The sequence below is a fragment of the Pectinophora gossypiella genome, chromosome 11, assembly GCF_024362695.1.
Source record: "Pectinophora gossypiella chromosome 11, ilPecGoss1.1, whole genome shotgun sequence".
Classification (NCBI taxonomy): domain Eukaryota; kingdom Metazoa; phylum Arthropoda; class Insecta; order Lepidoptera; family Gelechiidae; genus Pectinophora; species Pectinophora gossypiella.
The window spans coordinates 2,654,751-2,682,388 of NC_065414.1; the positions used below are offsets into that span (position 1 = coordinate 2,654,751).

Genomic DNA, 27,638 nt, shown 5'->3' on the forward strand with positions numbered 1-27,638 from the left:
ATACTTCGCCCACAGAAGCCGCCCAAGTTGTGGCATTGCTGGATTCTGGCCTTAGTCAGCGTGTTGTGGCTGCAAGACTGCATCTAAGCCTGTCATCTGTTCATAGAGTCTATAAACGTTATCGGGAGACTGGTTTGTTCACGCGCCGTTCAGGATCTGGCAGGAATCGGGTCACTTCTGAGCGAGATGATCGATTTATTGTAACAACTTCTTTAAGAAATCGACGCCTTAACGCTTTTCAACTGCAGCAGCGGCTTCGTGTTGTACGAAGGGTGGCTGTAAGTGACTCTACAATTAGAAGAAGGTTGAAGGATCGTGGACTGGTACCGCATAAGCCAGCAAATGGGCCGAAATTAACTGCAGACCATCGAAGAGCGCGCCTTAACTTTGCACGTGAGCACCTAAATTGGTCATACCTACAGTGGAGCAAAGTTCTCTTTTCTGATGAGTGTAAAATTATGCTGTATGGTAACGACGGAAGGAACAAGGTCTACAGAAGAGACGGAGAACGCTATGCACAATGCTGCATTGAAGAAAAGGTCAGCTATGGTGGCGGTTCGTGGACGGTTTGGGGAGGAATCAGCGCCGACGGTAAGACAGAGCTTGCTTTCGTGTCTGGGCCACGTCTGCCTGCACTAAACTGTCATCGGTACGTCGAAGAGTGTCTCGAGCCTCATGTGATGCCCTATGCACATTTTATTGGCAACGGCTTCATATTCATGCACGACAATGCTAGGGCTCACACCGCGGGCGTCGTACGAGATTATCTTAACGAAGTCGATATCTCTATTATGGAATGGCCAGCAAGAAGCCCGGACATGAATCCCATTGAACATCTGTGGGATGAATTAAAGAGACGAATTCGAGCAAGAGATCCTGCCCCAGAAACACTTAGCCAGCTGCAAGATGCAATCCAAGAGGAATGGGACAATATACCACAGCATGTGATCGTGACTCTCATCCGATCGATGAAGAACCGTATGGAAGCAGTAATTAGAGCTCGGGGAGGGAATACAAGTTATTGAATAAACGTTTTTTAGCTTTTTTTTTCATTTACGTGTGTTGTTTTATCCATTTCCTTTATACTCCATACGGAATAAAAATGACTCATTTAACAAAATACGAAACCTATGAAAAATTCATTTAAATTTAGAACATTAACATTAAGATTTGATAAGCTCATATTACTCACTATTAAACGACATTTAACATTTATTCCTAAATGTACACATTTTTCTGATAATCCTAACAAAACGTAAACTTGCAAGGTGTTTCGATTTTTTTGATGAGAAGTGTATTTTATTTGGGAATCTACTCCATAACTATTTTTTACTTTTTATTTGACAGTTTTTAAAATAGGTTTATTTTTAAATTACTTATTATGTTACATTTCGCTTTGGTACATTAACCTGACTTTCCTGGCTTTGTGTGTAGCAAGCATTAAAAAGTTCATACGTCCTTGAGATTTTTTTTTTTATAAAACAAAATGGTTGCTTAGTAAAGTAACGTTAATCAATTTAACCTTCGTAATGGTGACATAATTGTTTTAAAACAAAATATACTGTCATTTTTCCCTGTTTACTCTCACAAAGTTACCTTTATTTAAATTTTGTGTGAAATCCGATTAATATTTATGTCGGTGTAATTAAATGAATAGCATTATTTTTTAAAAGAAGAAAAAAAAACGGCAATGGTCGCGTTGTACAATGATATACGAGAAGAGGAGGAATATTCAAAAATTGTCATTCCGTCATTTACATATTTTCCTTAAAACACACGTTTTTGGTGACATTTGAATAGGTACTTAGAAGGACTTACATTGACCAAATTGCAGATGTCCTTAGAAAAGGTTTAGTACGATCTACTCTGAACCGTCGTGCGTGTATGAAGCGATTCATGAATGTGGAGGAAGCAAGAGAAGTGTGTCAGGATGGAAGCAAATGGAATTCTATAGTCTCTGCTTACCCCGGTGGGAAATAGGCGTGAATTTATGTATGTATGTATGGATTACTGTAACGAATTCTATATTGTTTCTTTACTCTCTTTTGTTATTGTATAAAGTAATATAACACTACAGAACAATACTCAATATGGAGTCTCGTTTCCACAGTAATCCTAGACAGCTACAATGAGCTGGTCGGAGCCGGCCTCAGACTTCGCTATCCGTCTACTAGACAAATCGCTCCCTCAAATGGAAGATTACTGTAAATCCTGGTGGATGTCACACTGAACCGTAATGCTGTGGGGAAATGTGGCCTTGCCTAATAAAAAAAAAACAGAAAAAAAAAACGTTCGTCGTCGTCGTCGTTTGTTTTCGTTTCATTTAAGAATCGGTTAAGTAATCTCCATTCTAGATAGATAGATAAAATACTTTATTGAGCACAATGGACACAAAATATCTGTATTTTGTGTGATAAGGACAACATATACGGAAAAGCACAACACGCGGCCTTATTGCTCATGCAGCAATTTCTTCCAGGCAACCACAGCTAGCGTCTCTACATTCGTCTTAAAAAATAAAATAAGTAGTCATAAAAAATCGTAAATAAACGCAGTAGTTATGTTATGTTAGCGGAAAGAAAATATCAAAATGGTTAGCCGCAAATGATAATGAATTGTCCTTTCTTTCAGTTCCGGTCAAGTAGTTAATGACATATCTATAATTTAATAAGTCATGACACAAAACAGGCTCTACGGAACCCTATTTGCTACGTTCCTGACACTGACACACAACTTTTCCATCTTCCGTTCTCATGAATATCTTCGGACATAATCGCTAGTTTAGAGTTCCTAGAATTGGTATTGCCATTCTTTTAAATATTCTTAACACTTTCAAAGACAGAACGTCTACGGACGTTCCGATTCCAAAGTGTCATACCTACTACCTATTATGAACCATCAATGACCCATGGTCTCTGTCCGTGAAAGGGTTAATTAGAACACGCTTTGCCCATCTATGGATTCTTCTTCTAATTTTTTACCACTTACATCCGTCTCATACAACTATGTTTTGTTTATCTTTCTTTATTTTCGGCGTAGTAACACATACATAAACTCACCTATTTCCCACCGGGGTAAGTAGAGACTATAGAATTCCATTTTGCGTCGATCCTGACATATTTTTCTTGTTTCATTCACATTCATCAATCGCTTCATACACGCACGCCGGTTTAAGGTAGATCGTACTGCATCTAACGACATCTCCAATTTGGTCAATGCACGTTCTTCTAGGTTTTCCTCTGACAGCCCTACCACCAACCTTTCCTTTATATAGTCTTTCGTTATCGTAATCCTTGGCGCAATAAAGTATAATATATTCGACGGAATAGAAGAAAGAGATTGAGGTTGGTTGGTTGAGGTTGAGAGGTTGGTTGGTTGGTTGTTGGTTTGTTGGTTATGAGGTTAGAAAGGCCCTAACGCGCATTTTGTATGAGAACCACTGTCGCCGGTTCAACCCCACACTCTTTTACTACTACTCCTACAAACAGATAATAACGATAGCCCTACTGCTTCTCAAATTCCATAGACACTTTACCGCAGTGTATATTTTATGTGATAGGCTGCAATTTTATCATTACTATTCGTAAGATACTGCATAAAAAAGTATTTTTATTATAAATAGTCGATCATACTAAGGATTTTAGCGTTCCTGTGATCCTTGAATGATAGTCGACATGTGATTTTTTGCCCTGCAGACGACCTTTTAATATACTATCGCGGAGCTCCGTGCGACGTCTTCTTCTTCTTCTTCTTCTGGTGTCAGGGTCACTATTGAGCCGACAGTGGCCCCTGATATGGCTCACGTAATGACTACTTACTTAAATCAGTAAGTAGTAACCGGGACCACCGGCTTAACGTCCCTTCCGAAGCATGGATCATCTTACTTTTTTTTTTTATTTATTAGGTTAAAACAGCTCATTTACAATACTTTACAATAATATTATGTTATAAGCTAGTGAAGCTTATTACAGTTAACCACGTATTAATTAAAGTAGTAGGGGCAAACGAGTTCACGTATATCAGTGGTACGCGTGTGTGTGTGATGTGTGTGTGTGTGTTATGTGTTTACTTTCGAACAATCTGGTGATCAGCCAGTAATGTCCTAACCAAACTGGGGACCACAAAGTAATTTTTGTGATATGTCCCCACCGGGAATCGAACCGGGACCTCCGGATCGTGAACCCAACGCTCAACCACTGGTTGCAGACGACTGGAGATCATAGTTGAAGTATGAACTATTTGCTCATACTTGTATGGCGCGCGTTTCGCGCTCACTTGGCCCTTCCAACGTCTTCCTTCTGTTCCGTGATATATTCTATTCGGCTCCGGTGTGATACACGTCCGTCCTAAGCCTAGTCTTCAGTGTCGCATGCTCGACTACGGTTAGTTTTATTGTTAGCAGTTTTCATTTTACGAGGAGCTCGTGAGTTAACTGATATTTTTACCAGCTCACTACTGTCCGCTAAGGATTGGAGTGCATCCCTGGGATACAACTGTCTCTTTCAACACTTGTACTAATTTAAAAAGAGAATGCTTGACTTTATTTTGTAACGGGATTTTATATATTCTGTGCTGGGCTGTGAGCGAATAGGAAACAAAGCACGCGAGGTTTCCTAAATGATAAAAATGTCTGGTATTGAATGTGTTCCTCTAGTTATTAAATTACTTGTAATGTATACCATCATTGGTTTTTAAAAGATGTGTTGCTGTTGCAGTTTCTTGTCATTTCTCCTCCTCAGCCATAACACCTTGCGAAATGACGTAAATTCAAAAATGTTACATTGACTTTCAACAAGTTTATCCATGATAATTATGTTGAATAATTGATTCTGATTTCTCCATGGGTATGTCGTAAACCCTGATAGAGGGAATGCTTCCTTTCTTACTTGATAGACCGAGCCGGATGGCTATGTAATTAATGCCATTTCCGGCTAATCTGCAATAAGTCATGGCCAAGAAATAAACAATACAATACAAAAACGCTTTATTGCACATATAAAAACAACCTTAAATACAATAACAAAAGAGAAGGGCGGTACTGAAAAGTATCGGCGTCCGAAAGACGTAATATACGATCCCGACGACCCGATTACTCTAGCCATAGAGGCAACCCATCAGCTCACGACACCAAACACTTCAGGACCCCGTTACCGACCCTGCCGGGGTAGTCGACGATTTCCCTCAATCAGGTGTAGTTTTCACTAGGGTCGATTAATTCTTTCAAATATTTTTCCTCTCAGACGACGCCCTGATCCGAGGTTCGCTCCCAACTGGGCACCCTCTTGTCTTAAACGTTGTACCGGGTGAGAGCCTTCAACGTTCCCCATTTGTCCGGCCAAGTAGTTAATGCCATCTGCGGCAAATCGGCGGCAGCGGCAAAAAAATGACAAGAGAAGCACAGCACGGCGGCTTAGTAGTAGTAATTTTTGTGATATTTCCCCATCGGGAATCGAACCCGGGACCTCAGGATCGTGAGCCTAACACTCAACCACTGGGCCACGGAGGTCGATCGGTCACCGTTTTGGTGTGACCAGTAGTTTACGGGGCCAGAATCGCTGAGCCAAGATAAGGCCAGGGCCAAAATAAGCTGAAATATTAAACGTCAGCGCTGACTGAAAGTGATTAATGTACTGACGCCACTTTCATTAGGAGATTACATTAACGGGCTTGTTATATTACTGCTGCTTGTCAGACGAAAATAGGACCTTCTGTGCTTATTGCGGATGTAAAGACTCCTACTAGCCCGGAGACTTCATACAAAAATTATATTCTAAACGTGCGTCGCATCTAAATGTGTTTTCCGAATTCCATGATTTTTTCGAAAATAAACCGTGGTAGCTCGGTTCGTAGAACGCTTGACTCTCACTTTGAGGTCGCAGGTTCGAATCCCAGCATAGACCAATTATTTCCAATTTGTTTTCGAATTCATGTTTGGATCATGGGTCATGAAAACTTCGTGAAAACCCACATACCCGAGAAATGCATTTCGGAGGTTTGTGACCTAATCTGTTTTGGGCTGGTTTTCCCTTCGCGGGTTGGGAGGTCAGACAGGCTCAGGTTCTGTAAAAAAACCGCACCTGTCTAATCTTCAGGGTAGATAAGCGAACCCTGCGAAAAACGGGATAACGGTAGGGAGATAATGATGAAATAAAAAAAAAATGTTTTAAAAAAATGTTTTATAAAAAATTACACAGAGTACTGCGGGGCGGAAGGCAAGAGAGAAACCACTGCCCTATTTTTCCTTAAAAACGTAGCATGGAAAATGCTGCGCCAAGAGTGTGACTCTTAAATTGATGATGATAATTTTTTTTTTAATATTTTGCTTATGTTCAAAGAACACATTCATATCTTTTAAATAATGTGTCTATTATTTTACTACTTAGGTTCAACTTCATTGATAAACCACAGCCAATTTTACCCTCATCATATCCGTTTTAGGATTTTTTTTCTCATGACTTATTGTAGGTTTGCGTCTGATGGCAATAACTATTGATTAAGCTATTTTGGACAGATCCACTTTCTCCATACCCTCAATCCAAAGGGATCCAGTTTTCCATTTAGCCCCGTTCAAATCGAGCGGGATTTGTCCTAATCTGGGTTTAAGGAGGCCAATTCGTCTACCGTGTCTCTTGACATGGGAAAAATCGAGCCATCCACAACCAAACTGATACTATGAATCTCTGCTTGAAAACAGGTAAACAAATAGACGTGAAAAATTGTCGCCGAACGCTTTAAAATCGGTTTCTTTCCAACCAAAACGCGGACGTATATCAGAACGACATACTTTTCGTCTTGACGGAGTAAGTATACTAGAAGAATTCTAGTTATTTCTAGAATATTCCTGGTACTTATTTGGCAATTGGATTATCCAAAAAAGTAAGATGTGTCCGGTGTCGAATTATGGATGCACTAGCGATGCGTCGCACGCATCTATAGGTTTTGTTTATTTATTTACTAGCGACCCGCCCCGGCTTCGCTCGGATGCAATGCTGAGGAAAAAATGAAATAATTTACGACATCACATTAAAAACCTCAATAACAGTATTTATCCACTATTTAATGGATGTTATTATACATATAAACCTTCCTCTTGAATCACTCTATCTATTAAAAAAACTGCATCAAAATCCGTTGCATAGTTTTAAAGATTTAAGCGTACATAGGGATATAGGGTCAGAAAAAGCGACTTTGTTTTATACTATGTAGTGATTAAAAGGTACACCAACAGCTTACAGAGGTATAAATAATAATAAAAAACATTAAATAAAATATAAGTTATATCAGGAATTAGACTGTTACATAAGCCAATTTTAGGCGCACACAACATTTGCAGTGTAAGACAACGTAATCGTTTAGTAGATAACTAATTTATACAAATACAATTATACAGATAATTAAAAAAATATATAAAAAGAGTAAAATATATTATTATGCTGGAGGACATAAATATTTTTAAATTTTATCCTTATGCTGCCTAAGAGAATTGAAAAATAAGTTTATATCAGACATATCGGCAATTAGTTCATTATAAGTCACTTAAGTGAATACTAAATGTTACGTAGATATGTAAATGAAATAATACTTTATTGAATTGTATTTAATTTTTCTATTTCCAAACAATACTTTCAATCCAATCTAGAAAACTCGAGACTCTAGTATAAACTCCGGGTGTATTTTTTAGCGCACATTTGAAGCCGAATGACGTCACACCAATGACGTAATGCATGGCCCCCTGAGCGTTGGTAGGGAGGTTGATCTTCACCTGTAGTGGGCCACCAGAATCACCCTGAAAAGTAGGTATTAATATAAGAACAAAGAATAATACTGCATATAGAACGGTAACTCTACCCCGCACCAATTCATATCGAGCGCGGAGCTACATTTACCTCACCCCCTCCGGGTTTTACTCAGAAATCAGAATCATTTATTCAACGTAATTATCATGGATAAACTTGTTGAAGGTCAATGTAACATTTGAATTTACAACATTTCGCAAGGTGTTACGGTTGAGGAGAAGAAATGACAAAAAACTGCAACAGCAACACATCTTTTAAATCAATGAGGGTATACATTGCAAGTTATTTAATAACTAGAGGAACACATTTAATACCAGACATTTTTATCATTTAGGTAATCATTAAGCTTTTTTACATAAAGTAAAGCTTTCACATGAGCTTTAAATTTATTATTTGACAAAATCAAAATATTATCTGGTATTTTATTGTAAAAAAGTATACATAAGCCCAAAAAAGATGAATTTAATTTACTTAATTTAGAATTTTGAACTACTCTGGGCGCCATCCCACTCGCGTCAGACAGAGTACTACGGGGCGGAAGGCAAAAGGGAAATCACTGCCCTATTTTTCCCTAAAAAAGTAGCATGGAAAATGATGCACTGACAAGAGCGTGGCTCTTAAATTGATTATGATGATGATGATTTTGAATAGCAAGAATAGGTCTTAAATGGTCGTAAGCCGCTAAGGAGAGCGGTCTGTTCGCTTGCACTTTCGCGTAGACGTCATAGCCCACTTACCCGACTCTGCTAACACCCGACTAATAAAATATTTGATTTTTACTTTTATAGCACTCACCTGTTTAGGCAAACTCACAAAGAGAAAATTAAATCATCATAAAATATCATAGAAATGTGGGCTTTCACTCGTGGCTTTGCGATACAGTTAATATTGACAACATGAATTATCAGACAACTGGGTGTCAGCAAGCTTGGGCCATCAGGCTGGTCGGTAGTTGACCGGCAGCTGTCGTTTTAGGGTACTGGAAGGGATCAGTGTTGGAGTAGAGTCGTGTAAGTTGGCTATGACATTTTGTGTTGTGTCATAGAATAAACAATAATACCACGTATAGAACGATAACTCTCCGCTCCTCACCAGCAGCTGGCCTAGGTTTACGTCACCCTCTTCGGTCTTACTTTAGTCTTCAATCGTATGGCGTCAGACGCACACACACAGATGCGCATGTACGATAACGTCAATGTGTAGTGTCTGTGTAAAACGAGGTTTTTTGTATGAAGTGAATGGGGTGTGGTTGTGTAGTGTCCGGGGTTAAAACTATTGTTAGAACTATACCCACCTGGCACGTATCTGTACCGCCAGATAAATCACCAGCACAAATCTCGGTGTCCTGGATGCCGCACCATAACCGGCTGCAGTAAGGGCTGAGGAGTTTGTCGCATGTCTCCGAATCTATGATGTCCACTTCTGCCACTTGGAGTATAGGTGACGTGTTGTGACTTGCTGCGGATATTAAAAAAAGAACATAAAAAAGAGAGAACATAAAGAAGAAATGTTTATTATCATTTGAGGAGATCGGTGGCGCAGCGGTTAATTCGCTCGGTCTGCGATTGTTGAAGTTAAGCAACTTTCGCAAAGCCCGGTCATAGGATGGGTGACCACAAAAAAAAAGTTTTCATCTCGAGCTCCTCCGTGCTTCGGAAGGCACGTTAAGCCGTTGATCCCGACTGCATTAGCAGACGTTAATAACCATCAATCCGCACTGGGCCCACGTGATGGTTTAAGGCCCGATCTCCCTATCCATCTATAGGGAAGGCCCGTGCCCCAGCAGTGAGGACGTTAATGGGCTGATGATGATGATTATATAGGGACACCACAGTAACAATTAAAAAACAAAACACGGAATAACACATAACTTACAATCAAAACACGTAATAAAAACAACTTGCACGAGAGAGTATTAATAAATAGACAGTAAACATTAAGGAAAATTGTAATATTGTGTATGGACTGGTCAACAATGGTGTAGTGGACATACATTAACATAACATAAATAGCCTATATACGTCCCACTGCTTTTTCTATCTCCCAAAATTTTATATTGGCCAATAACCCGCCAGAATTAAGTTGACTGCACACAATCGGGTTACAAATCAGCAAGATGACTATTTTATTCACCTGATTTATTTAATAATTCTCTCATTCACTTTAAAATTAACAGTTGTCAATTATTTTCGGTGGAGAAGAAAATTACGGGTATTAACTTAAAATAAAATTAGGAGGTGTGTGGGAATCAGGACCATTAATATAACTTGAATGTTAGCTCTTTATAATATTCTTCTTCTTTGCGAGTCGATGGCGATCGATACTAAATTTTTGCTGACCAATAATTGGCCACGCTTACGGCATTGTCAGTGGCTTCGTAAAGGTCTTTAATAGTGCAGGTGTTAGGGCACTTAGGACAGCACAAAAGGTGAGCCATAGTTTGTGGTGATACTCCACACTCGCAATCATCGCAACCATCAACCAGATATCCCCACCTGCAGAGATTATCCTTGCAGCGGCCAACCTGTGTCCGGAGCCTATTTAAAGACGGGTGGGAGAACACTAATATAATAATAATATATATTTATAATATTGACATAGATTTTAAAATCAATCTCACCTACATCAACGACACCCCAACCAATAATTGTAGCTTTAGTTTTGACATCAACGTCAAAATTTTTCCAAAGGCAAGCAGGTTGTACATTGTAGTTGAATTCTATGTCTTTCTCTAACTCAATAAGAGCTATATCGAAATATTTCTTTGGAGAACTATAATTTGGATGGGTGATGATATTTTTGATGTTGGCATCTGTTGGGCGCACACCAGCTTCCTTCTGTAAAACAAGAAAGTTTTAGTTTTTTGGTTTTGTGTGTTTTAGGGGGTTCTAAATAGATTTTATGAATTTACATTTATTTTTAACTCAATATTAATTAATTTTTCATTTTAATAAGTTTAATTTTATTTTATTTAAATTTTAAGTACATTTAGTTTTAATATATAATATAAAATAATTTAATATATAATAACTTTTAATTTTAAAGTGACAAATTGTATCTTACAATATGGGTATCTACCCGAAATAAATGCATTTTTTTTAACTGATTTTACCTTATTAAAATTAAATAGTCACGTATCGACCCGATCAATAACTTCATTTTTTAATTATTCGCTTCTCAATAATTACCTAGAAACATACCTACCTACATTACCTACCTATGTTTTTTTATAATAACTTATCGTAAAACAGCTACGTAAATCAAAAATATGGAACGCTATGGATGTGACGAATTAAAAGTGCGTGAATATTTGAAACTGACTAATTAATTGATAGGCATTTCACAGAATATTTGCCTAATAATGATAGAGGACCTAAGGAGCGTGAAATATCAAAAATTCTCCCGCTTATTACTCTGCTGGTGCTGCTAAGGAAACAATTTGCGCCATTTTTAAATCTTGGCAAAAAAACCTGAAAGCTACATTTTACTTACACTGTCGATGATGTTTTTGTCACCAAATCTGACGATTTTGGGATCGACGTCTGCTATCCGGGTATCTCTGTCTGAGGCTTTGCTGCAATGGGCAGCAGTCATTGCGAACCTGGAACTGATGAGGGAGCTACCGCAACTGAAGATCCAAGTGCCTTCAACGGCTTTCCAACCCATAGCTCCCTAGAAAATGAATGATTATAGCAACCGACAGCACATCGGCCTGCGCCTTCTAGGCGACCACACCTGCATTGGCGTCTCCGCCATTATCATTTTTATGATAAGATCATGTCATGTCATGGCCCTACATAGGACATTATGGATATGGCTTTAGACAGTATAAAACATTATGAAAGTATGTGTATAATCTATGGGAGCGCGTGGGCCGTCATTCCGTGTGTAGGTAGTTTATTTTAAGGCAATTAAGATTATTATATTTAGATATTTATTATTATGTTAGTTAGGTATTATTGATTGTTAATTATGTGGATTTTTTATTGGTTACTTTTATTTATAAATTGAAATTAATGATTGATATATTCTGCATGACATTTAGGAATTATTATTATTGAGTTAAAATTTGAATTATGATATTGAATTATTTAAGTTTGAGTTATTTGAGTTTATTTAAGTTCATATTATTATGTTGATTTCTCAAGTTTAGTTTCTTATATGTATGAAAATTTTAAATTCGTATGCCAATTCTTGGCTGAATGTGCTGAGACCGATGACAACACTGTAATATCTTGTAACACGCAACATTCACGAATAAATATTTTTGTATTTGTATTTATTTGTATTTTTATCATGGGCTTTGCCTGTGATTAAATTAAAAACCAAGCTGCGGTGGTAGTTAAGGGTAGTTCATCTGGTATATGAGCTTGCGCAATGAAGTTATTAGTTTACTGGTGTGAAATATCGGATATAATGACGAAATTCTACTAATAATTAGTAGCTGTAGTGGTGGTGGGGGTCATTGAAACGAGCCTTGGGCTTCCCCAGGGCTATGTCCAGCAGTGGACCATTTCCGGCTGATGATGATGATAACTGTAGTCAGTCTCGTTATCTGTTATGAGTGCCGCTTGGAGAGTGTCCCTTCCATACATCGTATTAAGGCCCTATCTCACCTTTTTTGGCCAAGTAGTTAATGCCACTTGCGGCAAACCAACAATCTACAATACGTAACGTCAAAAAAAATTATCTCACTTTTGTTGCGTCATCATCGGGAATATATTCGGGATCGGGTTGCCAGCAACAAATTGGTTATTTAAGCATGGTGTCCTAGAGAGTTATGGCCTTTATTGTTTACTCTATAGTTCTTTGTATATACGTAGAATATAAATCGTTTATAATAAATTATTATTATAATATTAATAATACATTATTATTATAAATTATTATTAATAAATTATTCTATACAAAGATCTATTCTATAAATGTGTTACTAACCATATGAGGGAATTCCCCTGGCTGCGCATCTCGTCTGTTTATACCTATGATACCCAAACCGTTTGCTTTTTCTATAATATAATTCGTGCCTGTAAACATAGATTTACAATTTAATATTATAATGTTTCATTTCAGTAAGCACTTTCAATCATCATCATGTGTCTAGTGTTACCACGTTTTTCACGAGGTTTGCTTCCCTAAGCGTCTACCTGTCTGACCTACCAACCCGCGAAGACAAAACCAGCAATACAGGTTAGGTGATATACCTCCGAAACGCATTTCTCAAGAATGTGAGTTTCCTTACGATGTTTTCCTTCACCGCTGAACACGTCATAATCAGTAGGCACTTTCAATAACAGATCAATTATAAGTAAAGGTAACTTACACGCTTTATCAATGTTTTCAACTTCTTCTCGATGTTTGATATTCCATATGTATTCGTAACATTCTGAAAAGAAAAGATTTATCACACGTTGCGGTCGCGGTCGCAGTCGCCGGTGGAGTGGTCGGCAAGGTAGTTCTTATTGATTCGTAAGTAAACCGTTGATTCTTAATACACGAGCAGCGCAATATTAATGTGTGTATATTTTAATATTGTAGATGTATATGTGTGTCGTAGGTTTTGCCTAAATAAACTTTTTTTTTCACCGCCTTACCGCGCAGGCGATCGGGTCGTGTGACAACCGCCTAAGTATAAAAATAAATACTTATAGAGTATTTATAAGTACTTATATCGAACTTTGAAAAATCGTCTTCACGAATCTCTATAAGTTTTCGAAAAAAAAAAATCTATTCCATTCCATTTTGTTTTATTGTATTCAACTTACTTTGCTCACTGATTCTTCTACCGGGTGCACTGAAATCTGGCATGGGCGAGGGTACTCTGTTGCAAGGATTCTCTTCATCTGACCCAATTCTTGAAGGCAACTGAGTAGTGGACGAGGTCGTTTCTTGTATCTGAAAATATTAATTATTTTATTTGTCACTTAAAATTACGAATAATTAAAACATTTCAAATTATTACACAAACACTAGTCAGTCTAAAATACCGCCCCCTCTCGTACCTGGTTCAAAGGTGCCCATTATACTGGCCGCGTTACCGCGCACTATTGCCAAGGAAACCTGTTGAACCAGGAACGAGCTGGCGCGGGGGTCACTACCGCGGTCCCTCAAGCGCCTCTCCAAAACACGAATAAAATCCTTGGCCGCCGAGCACCACAAACCCGAAGTTTCGACGGCAAAAGGGACAAAATCGTGGGTCCGCGTTAATTCTTTTATTATTCATCTTTTTCTTAGCGTGCCTCTCCATTACTGGAGGTTAGCGATCTGCTCATGGAATGTGTGCCTGTCCCTGACCATACGGAATAGTTCTTCAATCGTCGCCACCTTCGTCCACTCCTTGATGTTGTCTAAACATGTCATCCTCGGCTTTCTCACACGTATACCACACAAGATTTTGCCCGACAATATAACTTGAAGCAGGCGATATTTGTCAACCCGACTTTTCTTTTTTTATTGTGAGTAACATCTGCCTTTTCCGACCGAAGACCTTCTCGTTAGTGACTGGTTTTATACGCAACATGTGAAGCACTACATATAGAAGGTTTCGAGACGCTTCTGTTAAATCCTCACATAAAATAATGTGGCAATACTAGTTTTAAGTTTTTTAATTCTACCGCAAGCTGGTGCGTCTAACTACTCTTTACTTACTCACTCAAAATGTAAACATACATACATACATAAACTCACGCCCGTAATCCCTAATGGGGTGGGCAGAGCCACAAGTAATCAAAGACAACTTGCAGCCACTGTTGATACGAAGTCCAAAGATGGATATGATGAACCTTATGGTGATAAGGGATCAGCCTATCGCCCATAACATTAGTCCATCATGTTAGAGGACACAATCCCTCTGTCGGTTTTTACGACAAAATGTAAAAATATATAATATGTTGAGGTTGGTTGGTTGGTTTATTAAGTACTTACAGTCCATCAATCCGCACTGGGCCCGCGTGATGGTTTATGGCCCGATCTCCCTATCCATCCATAGGGAAGGCCCGTGCCCCAGCAGTGGGGACGTTAATGGGCTGATGATGATGATGATGAAGTACAGTCCAAAAATAACTTTTAAGTGCAATTTAATTTAAATTTACTCCAGCTCCGCACAGCTTCTTGTCGTTTGAGTCATTATCCATACCGATATTGTAAATTCAAAAGTAACCTGTCTGTCTGATTTAGATGTAATTTGGCACAGGATGAGACTCAGGGAAAACAGGAATTTTTATCCCGGAAATCATTCCTTAAGAGGATGAAAAGAAGGAAAAAATAAAAAAAACCCGACCAGAAAGAAACAGCTCAGTGGTTCCAGGAGACATTAGTGTTTCAAATGTCAGACCCCACATATGCTTGCAAGCAAACTGAGCGTGTAACATTCCTATCACACAAACGACCTGATGACCTTGAGTTTTCAAGGTGAACCGATATCCACCAAACATAGCTAAGAACAATCTCGACTGATATACCTTTCAAACAAAAACAAACCGCCTTAAAATCGGATCATCCGTTTGGGAGCTACGATGCCACAGACAGACACATACACATTTACACACACACAGACACGTCAAACTTATAACACTCCGTCGTTTTTGCATCGGGGGTTAAAAATAATACATGACGCCTTCAACATGGTGCGTGCGATTTGAATTCCACACGAACTGGTGGATGAGAGAAAGCTAGTGCCTCCCTAATAAACGTAGGAAAGTGAGAATGCTATGGAAGGATAATGAATGGGAATTTGATTGTTTATGGTATGAATGACGTCATAAATCGTCTGAAACAGACGTATAAGGCCAATGATGATGATGATGATGGTATGAAAGGAGGATGGTTAATGAATGGGACGTAAGGCAGTTTTAAAAAGTACGAAAGGGGAGTCGTGCGATGTCGGTCGGATGGGAGGGTTTTGGTTTTAATATAAGGTGCAAAAGGAGTAAAGACATTTAAAAAATATCCCGAGTTATTTCCTTATCCCACATAAATAAAAAGTACTTAATACTTACTGAGCTATTGAGATTATCTATATATCCCCAAGACCACTTTTCTTCTTCCTGTAAAATAAAAACAAAAGATGGTGTGTTTTCTGGAATCAACACCATTATACAATATCGTCGATGACGTCACTAACTGACGTATATGAAATTTTTGGTGAATCTGATTTGCATCTTTTGCTGATAAGACACTGAGGCTGAGGAGCTCGGTGGCGCAGCGGTAAACGCGCTCGGTCTGCGATTGTTGAAGTTAAGCAACTTTCGCAAAGGTCGGTCATAGGATGGGTGACCACAAAAAAGTTTTCATCTGGAGCTCCTCCGTGCTTCGGAAGGCACGTTAAGCCGTTGGTCCCAGCTGCATTAGCAGTTGTTAATAACCATCAATCTGCACTGGGCCCGCGTGATGGTTTAAGGCCCGATCTCCCTATCCATCCATGGGGAAGGCCCGTGCCCCAGCAGTGGGGACGTTAATGGGCTGATGATGATGATGATGATGATGATAAGACACAAATTATTTTAGCAAAAAAATGCAGATACGTCAGTTTGCAAAGTCAGCCACGATATAGGTAATTAAATATCAAATATTTGTAGGTACTTACATGTTCAGTTCCATTGTCGTTTAAGTTACCAACTGTAGAAGCCTTAATATGGTCTGCAACACATAATTCACATTTTCACACAGATTGGTAACTGATTAAAAAAAAAATAACACATTCCGGGACACAAATGCTGTCGTTCAAGTGTCATACTACGATAAATGAAAGGTCAATGACACGCGGTTCGTGACGACCTCCGTGGTCCAGTGGTTGAGCGTTGGGCTCGCGATCCGGAGGTCCCGGGTCCGTATCCCGGTGGCCACATATCACAGAAATCACTTTATGATCCCTAGTTTGGTTAGGACATTACAGGCTGATCACCTGATTGTCCAAAAAGTAAGACAATCCGTGTTTCGAAAGGCACGTTAAGCCGTTGGTCCCGGTTACTACTTACTAATGTAAGTAAGTAGTCGTTACATGAGCTACGTCAGGGGCCTTTGGCGGCTCAATAATAACCCTGACACCAGGGTTGATGAGGTTGGTAATTCACTTCACAACCCACACGATAGAAGAAGAAGACGCGGTTCGTGTCACGAAACGTGTTAAAGATGACAGAGCCGTATGTCAAAAATAAACTGTATAAAAAAAGTAAAGAAACAACCTAAACAAATAACACAAAGAATTAGAACACTGAATTTCATATTTGAGAGATAAAAAAGTGAGTAATTTGTGCGAAACAAAAGCTTGTATAGAAATATTGAATGCACGTCCACTCTGCGTTCGCGAACCACGCAAGTAAACCTGTACAGTCATGAGCAATATAATGTACCCACTTTAGGACTCTGTCGCACTAACAAATTTAACATTTAGTGAGACTTACAGTACAATTTGTCAGAAAAGTTAATGTGACATGGTACCAAAGTGTATAATATATTAATGCTCGTGACCGTACTTATCTGTGACTATACTTACTACAATAAAAATAAAAGTCTTACTACTAGATACTTAAGTACATTACCACAGGTTTCGTACAGTCAGTGACTAAAATAAGTATGCATACGTCCTTACCGGTTTTTCCTTGATTAGTCATCTACCGCCATTAAAATAAAGTTTATTGTCGTTCGTCTTGTTCTTGTCTTGTATCTTCATTACTTGATACAGGCAGAATTTTGTTCACACAAATGCTGTTTATCAAGAATTGAATTTAAGTTAATTTTACTCCCATAAAACATTTATTTTTTTTTGAACATTTTTTTTTGCATTTTTTTTACTTATGAGGTTGAGTTTATATGTATGTTTGTACATACATACATAAACTCACGCCTATTTTCGACTGGGGTAAGCAGACACTAAAAGATTCCATTTGCTTCGATTCTGCCACACTTCTCTTGCTTCCTCCACATTCATCAATCGTTACAAGCACGCCGGTTCAGAGCAGATCGTACTATAAAACTTTTCTAAGGACATCTCCAATGTATGTTTGTAAAAGATGGTTATAAATTGAGAGTATAAATCTTCACTTGTTTGGTAGTTCTCTCTCTCTCTATTTAAGAGCTGCGCTCTTGTCGGTGGAGTAATCGCCATTCCTCTCTTCTTCCCGCCAAAACCTTCACCTCCCGATACTACACGACCTGCACCTTCTCTTTTATTTCTTTCATAAATGTTATGCTAGGTCTACCCCTTCCTCTCTTCCGTTCAATTTTTCTTTCTATAATATTTGTTAATGAATCGTGTCGTATCAGGTGGCCAATCATATTTCCTCTCCGGTTCTCTATAGTCTTCAATATGGTTCTCTTTTCTCCAACTCTTTCCAGCACTTTTTCATTTGACACCATTTTAAATATATATGGTAGTTATTGTAGTGGTAATATGTATGGTAGTTAGTACGCCATTATTATTAGTGTTACTAGCTCCATAAAAGACCAAATGTTCTTTTAAAATCTAAACCCCATTGTTTAGCTATTGTGTCTGTAAATCTCAGACTCACGAGGATATTAGGCGGTTATTACACGGCGCGACACGAAGTTTTGAATAAGGAATAAATACTACGTATAGGAGCTCGGTTGAGGAGCTCGGTGGCGCAGCGATAATCGCGCTCGGTCTGCGATTGTTGAAGTTAAGTAACTTTCGCAAAGGCCGGTCATAGGATAGGTGACCACAAAAAAAAACGAAAAAGTTTTCATCTCGAGCTCCTCCGTGCTTCGGAAGGCACGTTAAGAAGTTGGTCGCGGCTGCATTAGCAGTCGTTAGTAACCACCAATCCGCACTGGGCCCGCGTGGTGGTTTAAGGCCCGAGCCCCAGCAATGGGGCACCAAAATGATGACTACGTATAGAACGGCAACTCTCCGCTCCCGACCAGCGCAGCAGCCGAGCTAGGTTTACCTCACCCCCTCTCGGTCTTACTTTAGTCTTTAATTGTATGGGCGCCTGACGTCACAGAAATAGATGCGCGTGTATGATAACGTCAATGTGTAGTGTCTGTGTAAAACGAGGTTTTTTGTATAAAGTATCCGGGGTGAGTACCGTCTATGTCGAGTTATAACCGCTTTGTTGTGAGTCATGGTCATTATCATCATAAATAGCCTATATACGTCCCGCTGCTGGGCACAGGCCTCCCCTCAATCAACCGGAGGAGGTATGGAGCATACTCCACCACGCTGCTCCACTGCGGGTTGGTAGAGGTGTTTTTACGGCTAATAGCCGGGACCAACAGCTTAACGTGCCCTCCGAAGCACGGAATCATCTTTCATTTTCGGACAATCAGGTGATTCAAGCCTGAAAAGTCCTTACTAAACAAAGGACAGCCTCACAAAGTGATTTCGACAATGTCTCCACCGGGAATCGAACCCGGACCTCCAGATCGTGAGTCTAACGCTCTAACCACTAAACCATGGAGGCTGTCATGGTCATACATGACGTCAATGAGTAGATAAATACTGCTATTTTGTAGATAATTCACAAGTTTATTGTTATTACTGACAATATACAAACGCTTAAGAAATGATCAATTGATCACAGACCATGGAACTATCTAGGTGTCTCGCTCAGCCACTGCTGAAAACTCTCCGCTCCCCACCAGCGACTGAGATAGGTTTACCTCACCCCCTCGAACATAGTTTAGTCTTCAATCGTATAGATGCGGGTATGTTTAAAGTGAAACAAAATGTCTTAATTGAAAAGTTTGTTTATTTCTATTTCCAAACTGTACTTTCGATCCAGTCTACAAAAGCTGATACCCTGGTGTAAATTCCTGGCGTGTCTTTACGAGCGCATTCGAAGCCGAATGACGTCACACCAATGAGATGGTACATAGGTCCTATGTTAGGGGGAAGGTTGATCTTCACCTGGAGTGGACCTCCGGAGTCACCCTGGAAATGATTAAAATTTACGATACATAAACCTCACGCCCAATGCGCGAGAGTCCAAATCAGAACACAATTTGCAGCCCTATTGACACGATATCCTATTTTTTTTAATGAAACGTAACTGACATTCTCCGTGGTCTAGTGGTTAGAGCATTGGGCTCGCGATGTGCGAAAATCACTTTGTGAGACTATCCTTGTTCAGCTAGGACAATGCAGGCTGAATCTGGTTGTTTGAAAAAGAAACATGATTCCATGCTTCGGAAGACACGTTAAGCAAGGTCCGGGCTACTAGCCCAAATGCCTCGACCAACCTGCACTGGAGCAGCGTATGCTCCGTATCTCTTCCAGTTGATTGAGGGAACGCCTCGTATAGGCTTTTTGTGAATGTTATGTTTATGTCACCGTAAAATTGTAAATAACGTTTGATTATAATCTATCGATTTGAATCTCGCGAGATTGTGAACTGTCGAATAATTATGAATCGTATCATATTGCTTACAATTTAACGTATTATTTTTCGGTAGATTATAATTTATCGAAGTGAAACCGTCAAATTGTGATACGAAACGCACCTCGCGTGCTAAACCATAGAGATACAAAACTATTAGAGTGAGCATAATGTTAATTTGGGATTCTTTTAAAATGCATAAATGTTTTTGTCATAATTTTAATTATCATAATCCTTTTTGCATAACGTTTTTTAGCATAATAGTTTTACTTTCCCATAATAACATCTAGGAATACTGGTTTGTTAGGTATAACTTATTTTTGGGATTAATAAATAGATATCCATAATTATTTTTTAGAATAATAGTGTTTTGTCATAATTTTTACAAGGCATAACAGTAGGTTAGGGTGCGGCGGGGGTGGCCCTTGGGCCACCCCTATGCCGCCAGCATGTTTATCTTACACACGAAAAGTATACTGAATGATACGTTTCAGATTTTTTAATTTTGATACATTTTTTCTTACCATGTGATGTCAGAATTATTGATTACTTACTAAATAATTAATAAATACGTACTTGATTTCACAATCTTGAAGAGCATTTATTTTATTTGACTGACACCTGTGTTTTATTCCTAACTCTATGGACACAGAACGGTCTACTGTAAGGCCGACCAATCAGGGACAGCCGTCGGACAGTTGACAATTTGACAATTGTAAGATTGTGATTTAACAGTTTTACTTCGATAGATTATAATCTGACGAATAATAATACGTTAAATTGTAAGCAGTATATTACGTTTCACAATTTTTCGACAGTTCACATTATATTATAATCTAACGTTATTTACAATTTTACGGTGACATTTATATATAATGACAGGGGATCAGCCCCATCTCTCGCTGTCCTCTCCTTTTCCTAGTTCATCTGACCTCCAGCCCCATGTCCATAAAAATATAAGTTATAAAATTACCAATTTACTTAACAAAAACGACAATGTAATGTAGTTGTTACCAAAGAGAATAAATCACTACGTTTTCATTGTCAACTTATGTCTATACATTGTTTTAAGTTTACGAGGTTATTATCATAATTAAAACACATAATAACGGGTTCTTACCGCGTTCAAAGCAGGGCACCACACAACACACTGTACGCATGGCACTTGCAACAGTGTCGAAATATCGGGAGTCTCATACATACATACATACATAAACTCACGCCTATTTCCCACCGGGGTAAGCAGAGACTATAGAATTCCATTTGCTTCGATCCTGACACACTTCTCTTGCTTCCTCCACATTCATCAATCGCTTCATACACGCGCGCCGGTTCAGAGTAGATCGTATTAAACCTTTTCTAAGGACATCTCCAATTTGGTCATCGTAAGTCCTTCTCGGTCTTCCTCTGCCAGCCCTACCATCAACTTTCGCTTTATATACCGCTTTTGCAATTCTATTATCCTTCATCCGCTCTACGTGTCCAAACCAACAAATCAAATCAAATCAATCAAATCATTTATTCGCATTCCCTTCTTAATCTTAGTCACTATATCGTCTTTTACACCACATCTCTGTCTTATCACACTGTTTCTCACTCTATCACTCAACTTCACACCGCAGATGTTACGCAAAGACCTCATTTCTACGGCATTGATTCTCATATCCCTGCTTAAAACGCGGTAAAAACCCGTTATTATGTATTTTACCTTATGTCTATCCCATATATTTAAATCCGGATACAAACATAGGTACGCCACACGCCTTACCACGTGTTATACGTGCTCTGCACAGGCGTCACCTCGAATACGAAGGTACAGTCATGAGCAATATAATGTACCCACTTTAGAACCCTGTCGCACTATCATATTTTGACGTTTAATGAGACTTGCCGTTTAATTTGTCAAAAAAGTTAATGTAACATGGTTTCAAAGTGTATACATATTATTACTCGTGACCACACGCGTGCAGAGCACATACCTTGCAACACTCCTATCCGGTCACACTGTTATTTTTTATAATCGTTTGCAACTAGGCTAAAGCCCCTAAACGTCAGCATTACCTGACAAGTATCTATTCCTCCGGTGAGCACTCCAGCACATATTTGGGTTTCGTTGATACCACACCAATGTCTGCTACACTTTGGTCGTAGCAGCTGATCACAGGTCTCGGAACTTATCAAATCTACTTCAGCTTTTTGAAGAACAGGACGTGTTTTAAGAGTACCTGTTGAGCAAATAATGTTATTAGTAACATAACATAGGCTCGCGGCTTTATCCTAATTGGAGTAGTCAGATGCTCACTGAGCTTTCTGTTAGATCAATGTGATAGGTGATGAGCCGTATCGCCGTTTATAATGGTCGAGCCAACTCTACGTCATATCGATTGCCCACATCTCTATCACATCGCTCTACATGTAACTGTATACTTATCGGTCTAAGTTATATTAGTACTCAATATCCTAGATATATGGCGCCGGCGTCGGCGTAATGACGATACAGATCGCAGAATTTCGCATGGACAGGAGGAGAATCCGATGGTGTAATGATTAACACGCTCGTTCCAGCTTGACAAGAGCTGTGGGTTCAAGTCCCGTCTGAATCAGATCTTTGTGAGTTTTACGAGTGATAGCTATAAAAACAAAACAAAAGGGTATTTCACGAATAAGGCTAAAAGAGACTACAAGACATTTTGCGTAAGGGAAAAACACTTAATGTCAGCAATAGATTAGTCTAAACAAACCTCACCTGATTCTATAACGCCCCATCCAGTGACTTTGGCCCTACTGCCAAGAGAGCTGGTGTCAAATTTGGTCCACAAACACGCAGGATGAATTTTTTCGTCAAATACAAACTCCTGATCTATTTCTATAAGGGCGATGTCGTTATATTTCTTCGGAGATTTGTATTGGGGATGGACGATTATCCTCTTGATGTTTGCGTCCCTAGGGTAAAAAGAGCCATGCGCCTATAAAAAAAAAATTATACTGATTCAGGTTGCACAGAAGTTCAACCTTAACGTATGAATTTGTTTTTCGAATCAGATGTAGATATACCATAATACTTTTACTAAACCCATAATTTTGAGATATTCCATCCGCATGAACAAAGCTCCATTTCTGGTGCAGCGATGTCATTCTTTAAAGTACCTAACTGCAGTCACCTGCCAAGCTTTATCGATGAACCAACGACGAACTGTCTGTATCTTCAAAGAAAACTGTCTAACTAGAAGTTGTTTTCCGTCCGTGGTCCAGTGGTGGAGCGTTGGTTACACGATCTGGAGGTTCCGGGTTCGAATCCCAGTGGGGACATACCACAAAAATCGCTTTGTGAGCCCTGGTTTGGTTAGGATATTGCAGGCTGATTGTCTGATTGCCCGAGAGTAAGATGATCCGTTCGGAAGGCACGTTAAACTATTGGTCCCTGTTACTACTTACTGATGTAAATTTACATGAGCCATGTCAGGGGCCATTGGGGGCTCAATAACCCTGCCACCAGGGTTGATCAGGTACCAATAGCTCGCTACCTGATAATCTACAAGATGGAAGAAGAAGAAATCACATCTACTCCAATGTATAATGCGTTGACTGTTCGTCTACGAACGGACAGTTGATTGAGATGCATTCTTTACTCCACCAGGAGGAAATTAAACTATTTACGTGGACTTACGGCGTCAATTATGTTTCTGTCTCCAAATCTTATAATCTTGGGTTCCAGATCAGCGATTGAAGAATCCAATGGTGATGCTTTGCTGCAGTGCGCAGCGGTCAATACAAAGTTGGGGCTGATAAGGGTCCCGCCACATTTGAAGACCCAAGTACTAAAGACAGCCTTCCAGCCCAACGCACACTGAAATAGTTTTTGGAAGTAAGGTTGTTGTGATAACAGGAAAAACCTTATTACTAAACAAAGACTAAAAGATTTATCTAATCAAAAACATAAATGTGAAATGAGAGCCAAATTCAAAATTATGATAAATGCCTTGGTTGTGTACTTCAACGAAAAAAGAAGTGAGATCTAAGTGGGTGCCAAGTTCAATGGTCAGTCGTGAAATGTATTTATAAGTAACAGTATAATATATGATATCTTCTTATAACATAAGATATTGTAGCCTAAGGTCTGTCTTTGCTAGTTTTCATGTATGAAAACCAAGTTCAAGTGCAAGTTCTAAACCTACAAGTATTTGTCGGTTCTTATTTTATAATTCCGAAAATTTTGATTATTGGTAGAAACTAGCGATCGAACATAATACTTAATTCGTTTGTAGGTTTATAAATGTGAAAGTGCTTGCACTTTTATTTAATGCAAGAAGACAATAGTATTGTAACGTAACATATTCACGAAGTCTCAAAAATCTCGTGGTTCACATTAACCACAAAATTCGGGCTATTGACCCCAAAAGGCACTGCCTATTCCGATCACTGATGATGATGCATGAGTCACGTACCATATGTGGATATTCACCAGGACGAGCATTATTTCCACCAGCAATAATGACGGATATATTTTTATGGGGTCTACATTCTTTCATCCTTCGACGGTTTTCCTCTAGATCTTTGCTGTACCATATATACTCGTCACATTCTGAAAGCCAAACCTCAAAATGAGTTAATTTGAGCCAGTTATATTTAGCAAGTTCTTTGCCCATAAGGGTGCCTGCAAGAAGTTGCTATCAACAATAAGGCCACCGATTATGTTTCTCTTGTCACTTTTGTAATTGTTTTTTAATGTTGTGTTTGTATATGTGCAATAAAGCGTTTTGTGTTGTATTATTGTTATAGTATATTTATTTATTTCAAGAAACATGACTACCGTAGATTGAACATCAGCGTTCAAAAAGTGGGACTCAAAGTTACTGTGAATATAGCGACGTTGACAGTACTTTACCTCAGTGCGCGATTAGGCGCCGAACTGGCAACACGTGGAAGTGCGTGGTAAAAACTTACAAAAATAGAAGCTCAAAGCGAAAAAAGAAGGTTGGAACATCATATTTCTAATAAGTAATGACATTGTGCATATTATCATAGTATAAACATTTTAATTTTCGCAGTAAAACCCACCAAAATTATTATTTTAGTTTAAAATCCACTAAAACAAGTACTCCCGGTCAATCCGAGTCGGAGTACAACCGAATTCTATTATTTTTTTTTTGTGTTAGTTCACCTATTATAAATTTATTTTTATAATTTTTCGTGTGCTATTTTTAGTGTTATTATTATTTTTTATTTTTGCTTTTTTTTCTAACGTGTTTTACTGAAATCATACAGTATGAGTAAGTGTCTTTGTTTTTTGTTTTTAACACTGTATATACCTTTGTAAATAAATACAAATGAAAATAAGATATAGGGTATTTATTCCATGCTCACTTGTTTCACTGATCCTTTTGCCTGGTTTTCTGAAGTCGGGCAAAGGCTCTGGAGTTGAATTGCAGTCTATTTCTCCATATCTGTCAGTTACTGATGACTCCGTGGTTGTGGTTGTCTTCTGCAATATAAGAAACATCAAGTTTTCAAATGTTGTTACTGCACCGCCCTGAATATTAAAATAGAATAGAATAGAAATTGTTTATTACTTATAATTATTTTTAACTACAGTTTCAGTCACTCTAACCGGAAATAAAAAAAAAACAAAAATATTTATTTTTCAAAATTGGCTTACATAATCAGCGCTTTTTGAACATCAAAAATTAAATTATATATTAAGTAACTAGCTGTAAAACTATTTGGCGGCGAGGGTGTGCTGCCGCCAAAGGATGTTTTCGGGGTACCGAACTGAGCATAGTACCCCGCTAGCCACAAGTTGGTAGTGTGACTAGGGATCGACGATCCGACAGTGTTGTGTTGGAAGTTGTATATATGCGTCTTGCTGTGTAAACTTCGATACCGCGTTTCACGACAGCTTGAAGAATGTGGCGCCATCTGTTGCATGTGAGCGGAACTAGGTGGCCAACTAGTTGGGTCCGCTACAACTACTACCACATCGGAATCTGGAACACTGAGGGAAAGTCGTGGCCAGAAAACCCCCCAGCACAGGGCACTAGTCCTACTGTGTAATGTTTACCTTTTTTTTCGACTTCTTTAGTCCTTTTTATGATTATTATTTTCTTTTACAGTAATTTATTGAACCAATTATATTTATTTATTTATTATTTATATATCAGTAGCTTAAAAGCATATTTGTTACCGTAAATACGAAATGAGTATTGATGAAAGTTGAATTCTGGTGACTTGTTATGTTAGTGAAGATACTTACTATCGTTGTTATAGAACCCCACGACCAACGGTCGTTGTCTTCCTTGAATAAAAAAAATAAATCATTATTTAAAAACTAGTAAGAGACACCTCCCCGCAGTACCCGGATCAGCATGGTGGAGTATGTTCCATACCGGCGGAACCGGAGGCGGTTGATAGAGGGGAGACCTGTGCCCAGCATTGGGAGGTATATTAAGCTGTTTATGTTTTATGTTATGTATTTAAAATCGGTACGGCAATGCAGGACGGAAGGGGCATGTCACAGGGACTGTAACCTGGAACCTGACAGAGGGCAGCAGTAACTGTCAGTACTATTCAGAGGCAGAGGACAGGAGTCCTAGTATGGCTTTGTAATAGACTACTCTGGGCGCCATCCCACTCGCGTCAGACAGAGTATTGCGGGGTAGATGGCAAGAGGGAAACCAATGCCCTATTTTTCCCTAAAAAAGTAGCATGGAGAGTATTTTACAGAAATGCTGCACCGACAAGAGCGTGGCTCTTAAATTGATGATGATGATGATTTAAAATCTATAGATGTATGGATTCTGGTTAGGCTCTAGCTAGAACATCACCGATTGAGAAATTGGTCGGTGTACTGCGAAACGGAACGCGATCGAGGCAACCACCGTTCTACACGCCCTATCTATGGAGTAATGGTGAAAACTCCACCGACAAGAGCGCAGCTCTTAAATAAAGAGTGAGATTTTAAATTAAAAAAAAAATGGCAAAACCAGACAAAAATTCCCTAGTAATCTTGCTATCTTTCTTTACATTTTGTATGCATCTACGTATCTATGTACTCACTTGTTCTGAGGTTTGTGATGTTTTCAGATTCTTATTCAAATCCAATGTGTTTACTTCACCTAATTCTCTAGACACTGCAAAATGTGAGTACAATAAAATAGAAGTTTAAAATTATTTATAAATTGGCAAGAGACTTCTAAAGTTATTACTTACCTAAATAAAAAAGCACAAGGAATAGGACGCTAGTTACGTTCTTCATTTTTATGTTATTTATAAAACATCAACGCAATTTAAAAAAAAACATTTGAAAGTTCTAAAAATGTTTGCCCGTTTTGTGAACACGACCGTCAAGCTGTGATAAGGTCAGATATTTATATGAAATCAGGTTTTATTTTTAATATATTTACCTCTGATGTGTCTAGTTTTTTTATTTTTGTTATTTATCTGTTTTTCGGCTGGGTCCTAGAGCTACCAAAGGCCGTTGACGCGGCTCATCTAAAGCGCAATACACACC

General features: G+C 38.7%; 1 non-coding gene and 1 pseudogene across 1 annotated transcript; both read right to left on the reverse strand.

Annotated features, from left to right (window-relative positions):
- Positions 1-7,597: 7,597 nt before the first annotated feature.
- On the reverse strand, positions 7,598-27,398 carry LOC126370789 (uncharacterized; annotated as a pseudogene).
- Trnav-cac (transfer RNA valine (anticodon CAC)) lies at positions 19,145-19,216 on the reverse strand. The gene has a single exon. It is a non-coding gene; the product is annotated as a tRNA-Val (tRNA).
- Positions 27,399-27,638: the final 240 nt, after the last annotated feature.